This window comes from Pseudopipra pipra, chromosome 1 (assembly GCF_036250125.1).
Source record: "Pseudopipra pipra isolate bDixPip1 chromosome 1, bDixPip1.hap1, whole genome shotgun sequence".
Classification (NCBI taxonomy): Eukaryota; Metazoa; Chordata; class Aves; order Passeriformes; family Pipridae; genus Pseudopipra; species Pseudopipra pipra.
Window position 1 is genome coordinate 97,108,605 of NC_087549.1, and position 13,776 is coordinate 97,122,380.

Here is a 13,776-nt window from a genome sequence, read left to right on the forward strand (position 1 = left end):
TTGTAAACCCTTGCAATTCCTTGAGACCTTTCATTCCTGTTGCTCCCGGGAAAACTTTTTGCAAAAGTGAAACAGAAATCGAGCCTTTTAGCTTACACAATACCTGTTCCACTTTACGGTGTGCCATTCTCCTGATTATGATCGTTAGCTCTATCAGCTAGTAAAATCAAAAATAAACACTATAAACTACACGTATGAACGTAGCATTCTCAGCTTTGAAGTGCATTGCTGAATTAGTGAAAGAGCATGGTTTATAAAGGTAATATGTATTATCAGACCATTTGATGTCGCTGAAAAAATACAAGCTTTCGAGCACACAGAATTTTCTGCAAGAAATTAGAATCAATGAAAAACAAGGACTTAGCCTAACTTCAGTATAGTTTAAATGAATTTTTATTAATGCTCTAACTCTTGTGTCCTGAACTTCGTGACTCTTCTGAAAGCAATTTTATATCAATAATGCTCTTTGCTGAACTAGAAGAGTCATCCTTCAATTGGAATGTATTTTATTTCATATATGCTATTGTTTTCAGACCTTTTACCTAGAAAGTTGAAAAGGTAAAAAGACTTCCAGTTTGGCTAACACTGTAGAGGTCATTTCCATTTTCAAGAAATCTTCTCTATAATCAGTTTCAACTCAGAAAGTCAGCTGAAAATCCTATTAATATTTTTTCTGAACTTGTACTCTTAGTACTAATTTGATGTACCAGAATCACATTCTACAGATTTTACATGTCACAGCGAATGAAAGATGTAAAAAGGTATACTCAGGTATATTCTATCCAGCACAAAAGACAAGCACAGTAAGACTTGCGTGGAAAATGCTGCTTCCAAATCCAAATAAAACATTTTAAAAATGAGGATTAAGTTATGTAAAAGTGATACCGTACAGCACTTTTCAGCAATATTTGCATCTTGGGTTTCACTTGATTAACCATAGATATATAACTAAATACCTTTATCTGAACCTTTATCTAAACCATGCAAATAGTTTGTGTTCAGATGGTTGCTGCAGCACCTAGATTACATAAGGACCAGTTTTGTTTTAATTGACTTTTATTGATGGGTTATAGCAATTAGAAAGCTGGGGAAACCACACACAGGAAAAAACTGACAACACTGAGTCGCTATAAAATTGTGCAGACTAAACTAATAAACAGGCTATTCATTTGAACCTTCTTTTTGTGATACTTTTCTAAATAAGTATAGTTATTAAGGCGGTTTTGTGTTATTTAGCCTTTGCTGCTCTGTACATGTGCCACAGTTGTACAGAGTAATATTAGTACTGCACAGCTATATCAGTGTGTCTCTGAAACCCAATGAAGCTAACAGAACAGTTAGATTGTACTCTATTTATATTACAATGGCCTGGATTGAGATTCATTGTGATTAAGATGAACCATTTTACCATGAAGTCCTCAATATAAACTCTTAATAAAGCACTAATTGTCAGGATCTGAATGGTACTGATTCTGTTTTAAAGTTCTTTGTACTTCTTTTAGAGATGCACAGAGCATGTCACTTACTAGTAGATAGTACCTATCAACAACTCCATCACTTTTCTTCCCCGACACTCTCAAGCTTTGTTCCTTTCTCTCTTCACATTTGTGTTTGCGATTCTGTACTACTCTGGACATTTTCTCTGAAGAAGCGATGGACAACTGCTGTATTCCCCTGAGAGCCTATGAATGCTCCTGCTTTCCCCACCAGTCACAAATAACACATAGACAAGCAGGAATGTACATTCGCTTTCAACAGCTTATTAATGGAGAAAGCCTGAAGGTGTTCATAAAAGTCAATGAGAAAGGGAACAGAAAAAACACAGCTTGTCACCTTTCTATCTGCCTTGGTGTGTCAAGGGTTCTGGAAAGTAGGTCAGAAATGTATCAGAAGATTTTGAGTGGCAAGAATCCTCTGGTTGTTCAGAGAAGATTTACATATCTGAAAAGGAGACAGAAAAGAACAGAGAAAGAAAATACAGAACAGCTGCCCTTCAGTCTCTTGCTTTACTACCTGAAGGAGGGCAAAGGTAGTGCTGTCAAAATGCTGTTTTTGCTCTGGGTTTTTCAGCAGGGGAGGAGCTGATCTTATATACTCAAGCTCACTTTTCCACGGCTACAGAGATTGAGAGAGCTGTTTTACTAGTGGATGATAGGCAACTGGGTCAGCAGAGAGTGTTCTGGGAATTGCAGTTGGTGACTGGGGATAAATGTATACAAGAATACTTTGCCTTCTCTTGCATTAGAATAGCCTTAGGCGTTCTGTGTTTGTTTTGTTTGTTTGTTCGGGTTTTTTAGTTTTGTTTTTTTCATTTGTGTGGAAGTTTTTTTTAAAAGGTTTCAGTTCATGGTGTCATATGGCTTGGGGCTGTATTTATTAGGAGATTCTTACAGATTTTCTGAGGTTTGATGTTTATGTTGTGTACATTCAGAATGCAAATTAGTGCTGACAAGGTATTCTGCAACATAAACTATTGTGTGTGAAACCTCATAAGCATCCCAAATACATGAAGAAGTGGCCTAGTGTTTTGGGCCCTGTGGAAAGGAAGCTGCTATTATAGTTTACTTTAGTTTAGTTTTTGGTCAAGTCTAAGTATTGCTACAAATGAAAGTGTGGAAGAAGAGTCTTCATACACTTGGCTTTCATGCATAATAGGAAATAAATTAATTTGTATCTCCTATGAAACTGCTGACGCATCTTGGTGTACTGTTTTACATATTATAATTGATTTGATTTGACCCTCTTCATTTGAAATGTTCCAACTCATCATTCTTCCACTTCAAGTGGAACTTTCATAAGGTTCACAATGTTCCATTTTGGCTGATGGTCTTTATTTCCTCTTTTGGTAGGCTTTCTTATCACTATAGATGTGTATCCACATGGGATAGGGCCAATAAACTACTCACAGGTGTAAATCTAAGCCAGAAAAACATCTTATCTATGTGAAGAAGGTACATGAGGTACAACTGAGAACCCTCCTAGTGGACTTTATGTGTCCACTTCCTGATACCTCAGCTTTCCAGGTGAAATAAGAAATACCACTGAAAAAAACCCAAACATGCATTTATCACTATAGACTAGGGCATTTCCTACCAAAACTATGCAGGTAGAGGGTGTACCATTTTTAACCAACATGCGTACAGAGTACAGTTCTAAGACGAAAGATGTGTACACTGACCAAACTTGCATATGCTTTCTAAATTCACTTTGTCATGTGCTCTCCTCTTTCTTTATATATCTTTCATGGAACATATCTTGAAAATAATCTTTTAATAACAGACCTGTAGAAGATACAAAGAGTGTCTTGGCAGAAAAATCTGCTACAGAAAAAGCCAGAAGTAGGCAGGAAATCAGAAAACAGCTGTGGAAACAAGTGGAAGAAGGAAAGGAATAATGAATCCAGGAGCTAAAATTAGGTAAGAGAAGAAATAGTTTAAACACTAAATATTGTAGACAATTTTTTTTCTTTTCTGAGGATATCTCTCAATTGCAAAAAGAAAAGAAAAAGGAGAAAGAAGAATGCTTTCTACTTGGGGGTTATCCAGTGCATGCTTCTCTACTTGTTCAAAATCCTAGGTAACAGAGAAAGATTGTATTTATATTTTCAATGGAGGTTATGTTGGGGAACTTGGAAAATTCCTAAATTCCTTCTTGTAGTTCAAATCCCTTTGTGTACTATAACATTTTTATGACATTTTTTCAGAAGGATAAGCAATTAATCATAGAATCATAGAATAGATTGGGTTGGAAAAGACCTCCAAGATCATCAAGTCCAACCCCCGATCCAACTCCAATTACTATATCATGGCACTAAGGGCCACGTCCAATCTCTTTTTAAAAATCTTCAGGGATGGTGAATCCACCACCTCTCTGGGTAGGCCGTTCCAATGCCTGATAACCCTCTCTGTAAAGAATTTCTTCCTAACATCTAACCTAAACCTCCCCTGGCAGAGCTTGAGCCCATGTCCCCTTGTCCTATTGTTGGTTGCCTGGGAGAAGAGACCAACCCCCGCCTGGCTATAACCTCCCTTCAGGTAGTTGAAGAGAGTGATTAGTCCCAAAATAGTAGTAATAATAATAATAATAATAATAAACTTACAAAACGGTCTGTCTGTCTGTCTAACTCCCTGGATTTGCTCTATATGTGCAGATAAACAACTAGAAGAAATGGTGGGAGAGTGAGTGACTGTGAACAGGAATGAAGAAGGGTACAAAGCCTTTTCACTATTTGAGGCAAATGTCCTGCCAGCTGTTTTTGTTGGTATAGTTTATGCTGCATCTAAGAATGCCACAAAAGCTTTTTTATAATTTCTGTGTATTTGTATGTATATTCTAAAGGCTTTTATATTAGAAATTTAAAAGTGGGAGCGAAATGTGAATCCAGGACAGCGGGTAAATCCGTCTTCAGGAATGCCACAATGCTTTGGAGGAGGGGGAACAAGTGATTCAATAACAATGAACAAACATTTAGGAGAAGGCTGGTGAAGATACTGTGTCAGATGGACTGGTTGAGTCCATCAGCTCTTGAGACTCCAGGAGGACATGATCTGCAAAGCACAATGCATCTCTAAACTTAGAGATATGGATCCCTACAAACACACTAGTTTCTGCATGCCTAGGCTCCCTCACATTGTCTCAAAGTACCCTGAGAAAGGATCTGTTTAGAGTATTTTGTGAACACAAACAATTGCTGTGGAGAATTTTAAGCATGTTAGGGATGGGCTAGGAAAGGAATTGTGAAATGCAGGTCTAACCACCCATCTAATTTCGACTCCTGGGGCAATATTTTCTTGAAGAAATCAATAACCCTCCCTCCAAAGCAAACTGTCAAAACAAAAGCCCATTTGACTCAAAAGTTTCTCCTCCTGGCATTCTAGGCTGCTGATAAGTGTCAGTTACAAAGCGAAAATGATTTAGGGTATTGTTTTAATGAAACAAAATGTGAGAATTGCTCTTCTGTTGCCAATTCTTCAGTAAATAACATCTTTAGGAAGAAATGTTAAAGGATGCTTAGCAGAACTTTATTGGTTGTATTTAACTGAAAATGGAGTCAGAAATTAAAACGGTAAACAGGTGTGGATACTATCAGACCCTTTAAAGTTTAAACTACCAGCCTTTCCCTGATTGTAGTGCTTGTTAAAAGCTGCTTTCATTAGCAAGTGATAATATGAAAAAAGGCTTTGCATTGTGACTTAGGAAGTCTGAATTGGCTACCTTCCCCTGTTCTGAACAAGATAAGGGAACATCTTTTACCTTTATTGTGAAGTCAGTAGAAGCTGGAACAGGTTAACACACTTCTAGTGGAGGCATATGCATTTCCTTCCGGGATATACATAGAAACGCAATAAATTTGTGCTGGCAACTGTGTTATATATCTGTGATATATATGTGATATATTGGAAAATGCTGTATGTCCTTTTGCAAAGTTTGTTTAGAATACCTGTGATCTAGGAATGTTAAGTACTGTAAAATCTCTGCCTTCTAAGGAATTATCTTTTGTATCCAACATTTTATATATCTTAGGCAGCTGAAAAGAACATTTCCAACATAGAATAATAGCTTTGCATTTCCAATGCTAGGAACAACTGTGTAAGCCATATTTTTATTGAGTTTAAGAACTGTAAGTGCATGGCCATTCCCACGCCTTATTTCCATTTTACTCTTGTACCTTACTCATCCTTTTTCCTCTACTTCCTATCTCTCTGAAACACACATCTCTCTTCTTCCCCCTCCCCCTCCAAGTCCTGCAAGTCTCAAGTCTTAATTATTTAGAGCAGGGAAGAAGATATCAGGATAGTATAATTTGACAAGATTCAGATTACATCCCCTGACTAATAGCAAATGTACAATGGCAACTTGTGTGAATTACATAAGAAAACAATGGCATTTTGAGAATGGCCCTGAGTTGAATACAGTTCAGGCATGCATACCTAAGAAAGGATCTCTGCCATCAATTACTTTCAGGCACCTGTGTGCAAAGTGCTCGGCGTTCTCTGCAGAACAATGGAATCCTTTTAATACTGTAATCTTGGGATTTTTGAAACCATTGATTTACTGTCTTAAGAGCTAAAGCCACTTATTACTAAAAGTGATCTACAGACCCCCGAAGTGACTGTAAATCTCCCATGTAGTAACGCAGCAGACCACAGTCCTGCAAGAAATAAGGACAAGCAGTATATCCTTTCAGGTGTACACAGGTTCTTCAAGCAAAAAGGTCTCTCTTTGTTTTTGTGGGCCTTTTTGAGTCAGAGATGCAGCAGGGAAGCTGCAATGTAAATCCTGAATTATTACTTTGTTTAACTCATATAACCAGAAGCCAATAAAAAAATCAGTGAGTTTCACCACCAGTTTGCTTTAAGAAGTGTTTTGAATTCAAATACAAGACTTCTTTTCCCCCTGTTTACCAGAGTTTTAATTGCTCTGAAGTAAAGGGGTAATGGATTGCTGAGTTCTTCTGTATCTTTCTTATGTCTTGCTCTATTCCAAGAGGAAGTGTTGAGTCCAAAGTTATAGAAGAATATTTCTTATCCGAATATTCCGTTTCCTTTCAGGAAAATGTCTCTGTTTTCTCATCTCTCTGTAGCAGTGCAGTTAAACTAATGTCCCAAAGAACTAGAGGCTCTAATTGTTCTTCAATTTGCTAACAAGTGGCAACCATTTAAAACTAGAGACCATGAAAAGAGTCCTGGAAAACCACGGAGCATGGCAGATTGGCTGTGGTTAATATTTTGATTGCTTTTTGTAAAGCAGTTTGCAGAGTATTCACCCCTATGAAAGGAGTGACTTGATACCCCATTGGCTGCTATGTAAAGCACTGTAAAGTCATAAATACTGAAACTACAGGCTGACAAGGAAGAGCTGACTGAGTTGGAATGCAAGACATCAAGTGGAAACACTTTTAATTAAGGTGCGAATATTTAATGTTCATTCATGGAACAAGAAAACTGGAAGGTATTCTGAAAGGCCTGCACAAAACCAGAGTTTTTAAGTAGATGGATCTGGAGAGTTTTTTCCTTCCAATAACTGAAAATAGAAGCACTAGTTCTGGATTCACTAATATGCGCATAGGAGAGAGGTTCTGCATTTGTCTATTGAAAGAAAAAAAATGCCTTGGCGTTTTGTCAAAGCTGAATGTTAAAATAGCAGTAATCACACACCAGGAAAGAAAATCTCATTGTAGATTGTATACTGATTTTCAAAAACATGTGGTTATGATTTTTATTTTCTCCAAATACAGTTTTTTACAGATGAAAAAAAAGTAGAAAGGGAAAACTTTATGGATTCATTCACTTCCATAAGCTGGGCTTTGGGGAAATATTAAATCTTCAGAAACCTGCAAAGGTCTTGAACAAGTAAGATTTCATAATGAAAATCTCCCAGGTGCGAACAGATTGTAAACTGATGGAGAAACTTGTTAAACACAAAACTCATAGTTAAAATATTCTAACTCCTTTATTAAAATAAATATTATTACACTGTTTTGATGGTACAGTAGCATTCCAGGGATAGGTGACACAGATTGGTATAATATGGCTTTTTGTTAATATTATGTTATGCTAATGTTAATACTGATATACTAACAATTGTACTGGAGGTATAGTTGTTATGTGACCACATATAAAATTAAATATAGTTGTAGTATGGAGGTGTTACAATCTTCCTACTCCAGTGGAATATCAGAACTGCTGAATATTTGGAGGAAGATTTTCAGGCCTTGGCAGCATAGACATTCTGGGGATGACTTTGGGACAGTAGTGAACTGGGGAAAAGCGATCTTTTAAATTGGGTTAGTCTGTGTTTAAAGCTGAAGTCAGTGATGCACTGCTCATGTGATGTAATTTGTCTCTGAAGCTGATGGATAGGGAAAAAGAACACAGGACTACATGCATTGTGTCCTTTAACACAGACGTCAGCTTGATATTTTATTGGATGGTGGAACTCCTATAGATTTCACAGAAATCATGGAATAACAGACTCACAGACTGGTTGAGGTTGGAAGGCACAACATCTGGTTCAATGCCCCAGGTCATCTAGGGTGACTTACAGCTGGTTGCCCAGGATCATGTCCAGACAGCATTTGATTATCTCCAAGGAAGGAAACTCCACAATGCTTCTGGGCAACCTGTCCAGTGTTTGGTCACGCTCATACCCTCTGCCAAGCTGCTGTCCAGCTGGATGGCCCTCTGCATATACTGGTGTATGGAGTTGTTGCTCATCAGGTGCAGGACTTTGCATTTCTCCTTGCCAAACTTTACAAGGTTCCTGTCAGCAAATTTCTCCAGCCTGTTGAGTCCCTCTGGATGGTGGCCTGACCTTCTGGCCTATCAGCCACTCCTCCGAAATCTGTGTCATCAGAAAACTTGCTGAGGGTACGCTCTTCCCCATCATTCAGATAATTAATGAAGATGTTAAAGAGGACTGGACCCAGTACAGACCCCTTGGGTACACCACTAGTTAACAGCCTCCAACTATACTTTGCACCACTGATCACCACCCTCAAGGCCCAGACATTCAGCCAGTTTTCAATCCACCTCACTGTCTGCCCATCCAGCCCCTACAACACCACCTCGAGGGGCTGCGAGGCTTTTGCGGAAGACTGTGCCAAAGGCTTTACCTTATTGATGGCTCAGGAGACACTAGTCGATTCTCTCCTCTCATCTTCCAGGTGCATCAGTTCATTGTAGACTTTTATCAGACGGCTTCATGAAGCCATGCTGACTACTCCTGAGGAATTTCTTGTCCTTCATGTGCCTGGTAATGGTTTCCAGATTTAGTTGCTCTATCAATTAGTTCTGTAGATCCTAGTCTTTAAATTAGCAGTGTTCACACGTGGATGGACCTTTATCCACATCCTACATGGTTGAAGTAAGGAACACATCTGCATGCCGTTTTGATGCAGTAGGTATACTTTGATTAACTGGTGCAAAATTGCACACTACCAGAAGAGAGAAGAATACATGGTGGCCATATAGTGGCCACAATGGTCATGCCATCATGAATTAAAGAAAGGAATGACAGGGTACCAGTATAAGGTTTATCTATCCTGTAACCTGGGTGCTTTCTGGTGAGAATGGCTTCAATTTCCTGTTCCAAATGGCTTCCACTCCTATGTCATCCACTCTTCTCTCTTTCCTTATCTGATACAGTATAAGTTTCATCTCTTATTTTAGCCAAAGCTTTTTCCAGGATGAACTGATATTCTAGTGAATAGTACTACTTGATAGAAACGTGCAGTGAGATCTATTAACTGGTAGTACCAAGCTTAAACAGAAGCTAAATGAGTCAGCAGGAAGATGTGTAAACCTGGAGTTGGTTGTAGTGTACAGTGTTTCCTACAAATCTCTCATCTGCACACAACTGTATGCCAGAAAACACAGCTCTGTAGTTCTCCTCTGTACTGTGCAGGTATTACTTCTGGGTCTTTCACTTGCAGCACTGGCACTTTGAAATCCTATTTCAGTTTCTCTATTTCTAATGGGATTTCTCTCAGGAAGACTGCCCTTGTTCTTCTAAGAAAAGAACCCTAAAGCAAAAAAAAAAAAACAAAAAAACACCAAACCAACCAACTGAAAAAAAAAAATTTATTAGAAATAAAGAACATAGCAGATTCAGAAACTACACTATTTTATTATTTCACAGTGAGATAGATACGGCATTGAAGTCAGTGAAAAATAAACATTTTGTAATTCACCTTCACTCCTTCCTTGCTCAAGTTAATTTGATCCTCTGCTCTGAGGATGAGGTTATTACACTTCACACGAGTCTGAAAAAAATGGACTGTCACATTTTTCATGGAGTTAAGGGGAGCAGCAATTCATTGATATATAATATACTAATCTTATTCGAAACCTTATGTTCTCTAGCTTTTCACTAAACAGAAGTACATCTTGTTTTCATGTCTTGAATACTTGTACTGAAGAAAATGGTAATTAAGTGAAAAGCCAAAGCTTTTTCTTTAGGAAAATCTATTACTTTTGAGCACTTAATAAAGCATCTTAATTTTTCAGTCTTTCTTAAGGAATAAAACATGTTTGACCTTACTAAAACCCATAATTTTTAAGGCATGTTCACTTGAATCATGCTGTTTGGTGTTTGAAAGTATGAGGATGTAAAAACACCAGGAGGAAGTATGAAGTTTCCTTCTGTTTATTGTGATTTATGAGTAAAGGTTAAAAGTAGTCCAAGATAAACCTGCCACTGTAAGTGGAAATTCAGCTCCTATGTGGGTACGGAAGTACTTATGTCAGGAAAGACCTACGCAAATGTAAGGATGAAGGGTATTATAGCTGTATTTTCCTCTTGGTGCCTGGTGTAACACATGTTGTTTATCACATAATGGAGGGTCCTAATGTGTTGAAAGTCAGTATATCTTGTCTATATGCCCTCATCTGATAATTTTTTTCTGATTGTAGGCAAGTGAAGAAGTACTGAAGCCAAGAGTTGGGTTTGTTCTGTAGTACCTAAAACACAGTGTCCTGGTTCTGGCCAGGACAGGGTTAATTTTTGCGGTAGCCAGGAGGGGGCATAGCTAGGACCCGGAGGTTGTCCTATACCACCTCACATCATTTTCCAGGATGGTGGAAGGGCTCCCATTCTGGGTCGTAGGGTTGCAGAGGGAGCAGTTGGGTGTTGTCAAGGGTTTTCTGTGGGGAGTGAGCAATAACATTTGAATCATTCACCTTTCTTCTTGTATTCTCTTTCAGTAGTATTGTTGCTGTTCATTGTCTTATTTTATTGCTGCTTTCAGTAAATTGCTCTTATCTCAACCTATAATCTTCACCTTTTGTGCCTCCAGTTTTCCTCTCCAGCCCACGGAAGGGGGAATGAAGGGGGACTGATGGAGTCGTGTGTGCCTTGGAGTGTTTCAGTGGGAACACTAAATTGGGGAATACCATTCCAAAACCACAACACACAGTATCCGTACCTGGCTTGGTAAAGAGCCCCATACTTTGGGAACTGCTTATCAGTTAAGGATATGATAGAAATGTAGATAAATCATCAAGCAGGTTCAGCTGCTGAAAAACTAAACACTCATAACAGAAATGAAAATTCTAAAATATATCCTGTATATCACACGCTTACTTAAATTTTAGTGAACGTGGCAGAAAATGGAAAATCCATAAATTTAAGGAAAATTAAGCTGAAAATTGCCTTCTGTCTTGACATTTGTTCATCTTTTTTTGCCTTCCTGTCAGATCTAACAGCATATTCAGGTGCACAATTTCAAGAGATTATTGGAAAAAACAATATTAGTAGAAAATTGTGAAGTTTGGCTTTTCATAATACTTTATAGTTCAGAACAAAAGAAGGACTTAATCCACTAACATTTTTTATTTTACAGTTGGTATGAAGCAGTATCACTTCATCTAGGTCTTTTTCTCAGATTGACGCTTTTCCATTCCAGCACTCTTTTTCCAGAACTTTCCCTAGCATTTACATGTACATGAAGATGCTACACTAATCCCTTCAGAATTAAATCCACATACAAAATTTTTATTCAGTTATAGGCTTTCTCTCATTTATGATTTATCTATGTGTAAATAATTGAACTCCTTTTATTGGACATGACTCATCAATGTGCATTCATGGCCCAGAAAGCCAATCATGTCCTGGGGTGCACCAAAAGAAGCGTGGCCAGAGGGTGATCCTCTCCCTCTGCTCTGGTGAGACTCCGCCTGGAGTACTGCATCAAGGTCTAGGATCCCCAGCACAGAAAAGACATCAGTCTGTTAGGTTGGGTCCAGAGGAGGGCCATGAAGATGATCAGAGGGCTGGAGCACCCCCCCTATGCAGACAGGCTGAGAGCGTTGGGGTTGTTCAGCTGGAGAAGAGAAGGCTCTGGGGAGACCTCATTGCAGCCTTTCACTACTTAAAGGGTGCCTTTAAGAAAGATGGGAACAGACTTTTTAGCAGGGCTTGCTGTGATAGGACAAGGCGTAACGGTTCTAAGCTAAAAGATTCAGACTACATATAAGGAAGAATTTTTTTATGGTGAGGATGGTGAAACACTGGAACAGGTTGCCCAGGGAGGTGGTTAGATGCCCAGTCCCTGGAAACATTCAAGGTCTCGTAGGATGGGGCTCTGAGCAATCTGGTCTAGTTGAATGTCCCTGCTAATTGCAGGAGGATTGGATTAAATGACCTTTAAAAGTCTCTTCCAAGCCAAATCACTTTATGATTCTATTGAGGTCTAACTCCTATGTACGTGGTAATAGAAGTCAAAAAGAGACACTAGTGTGGATAGTTTAGTTACATTTGATTCATACTGAATTCTTACTGCTCCCAACATTTAATTTTTTGCATAGATATTTTTAGGAATCTATGCAAAATCTTTTTACTATGTTGGAAGGGATCTGACTATATAAAGGACACTTACTTGTACAAAGCAAAGAATCCTATGTATCATAGAACAGAATCGTGTTTCGTTTATGCATGTGACCCCTGGGATGTTTTTTACTTAGGAAGGGATTTGTATCTGGTTTCTACCCTCCCTTTTTTCTTGAAATAAGCAGTCAAGTAAGCAAAAGGTTTGAGTTGTGAGCTACTTCAAATACAGCTTTAGCCTGTTTTGTTCCCCTCCTTTTTCTTTCTTCACTGTGGAAAATCTAATCTCCTCATGAACTTCCTTTTGCATGCTAACCTTTCTCATTTTGCCTGAGTATGCACTATAAAACACAAATGCATAACTGAAAAAAGAGCTGTCTTACCACCTTCCTTCTCCATTTCAAAACATAGAAGCTATTTTTGATGTACTACCTTTTGCGGTATAAGGACACTAATTAAACTGCGGTTCTTCCTGCTGTTACCATCATGTACTTCACCTCTCAAATGAGATAGTGAAGGTATGAGAGTTAATGTATTACTTAATCAGAGAAGCCGTAAGGACAAAAATCAAAAGCCGTGTTAAAGCACATTGAATGATAGCAGTATTTCAGAGCCTTTTGCAGGAAAAAGTTAGATGATATAAACTAAGTCCACCTTGCTCTTCTTAAATCTGAGGGAAATAAATCACGTACCTGGATTTCTGAGCAAATTTACTTTCTTATGGGCAGGAATGAGTGCATTCAGTAACAAAGCATGTGATGTCTTCTGTTCTCTACTTCCAACACCCCTGCCATGGGCAGGCACATCTTCCACTAAACCAAGTTACCCATGACCCCATCCAGCCTGGTCCTGAACACCTCCAGAGGTGGGAGTCCACAAACTCTCTCGGCAACCTGTTTCAGTACCTCACCACCCTTATAGCAAAGAATTTCTTCCTAATATCAGTTTAAGGCCATCCTCCCCCTCGTCCTATCAACATACTTGAGTTTCTGAAATTACATACAAGAGTTGTTATCCATCATGAAACTCTTCTCTTAGTTGATGGAGACTCCTCCAACATGAACTCTCCCCCCACATAAGACTCTGGAAAAACTTTGAAGCTTTTCAAGGTGCATGATAGTATTTACTTTCAATGAAAACTAGCCAGGCATATTTTGTTAGTTCTCTGAAATTAAGTTTTTTTCAGTTTTAAGCAAGAGCTGCTTGACATGCTTACTTATTTTACTGCTATAATCAGGAATACTTCCACTGTAATTCCATGCTATTGCAGTTGTACTAAGTAAAATCTTGCCAGGGTGGAACGAAGGGGACAGGAATGTTGCCAGTGCTTGAAAAAAAAGTACTTTCCTACTCCATGACTTGGAGCAGCCTTCATAGCTATTCCTTCTAGACCCTAGGCTTTAATTATGTCCCTCTTGCCCTTCTTAACAGGAACAATCCAATACCTTGCTA

The 13,776-nt window shown here is 38.5% G+C and overlaps 1 protein-coding gene across 5 annotated transcripts in view; it reads left to right on the forward strand.

The window, feature by feature from the left end:
• The window catches only part of SLC9A3 (solute carrier family 9 member A3), a 55,494-nt gene that overhangs the window by 1,273 nt on the left and 40,445 nt on the right, over window positions 1–13,776 (forward strand). The gene's annotated exons all lie outside the window — the stretch shown is intronic.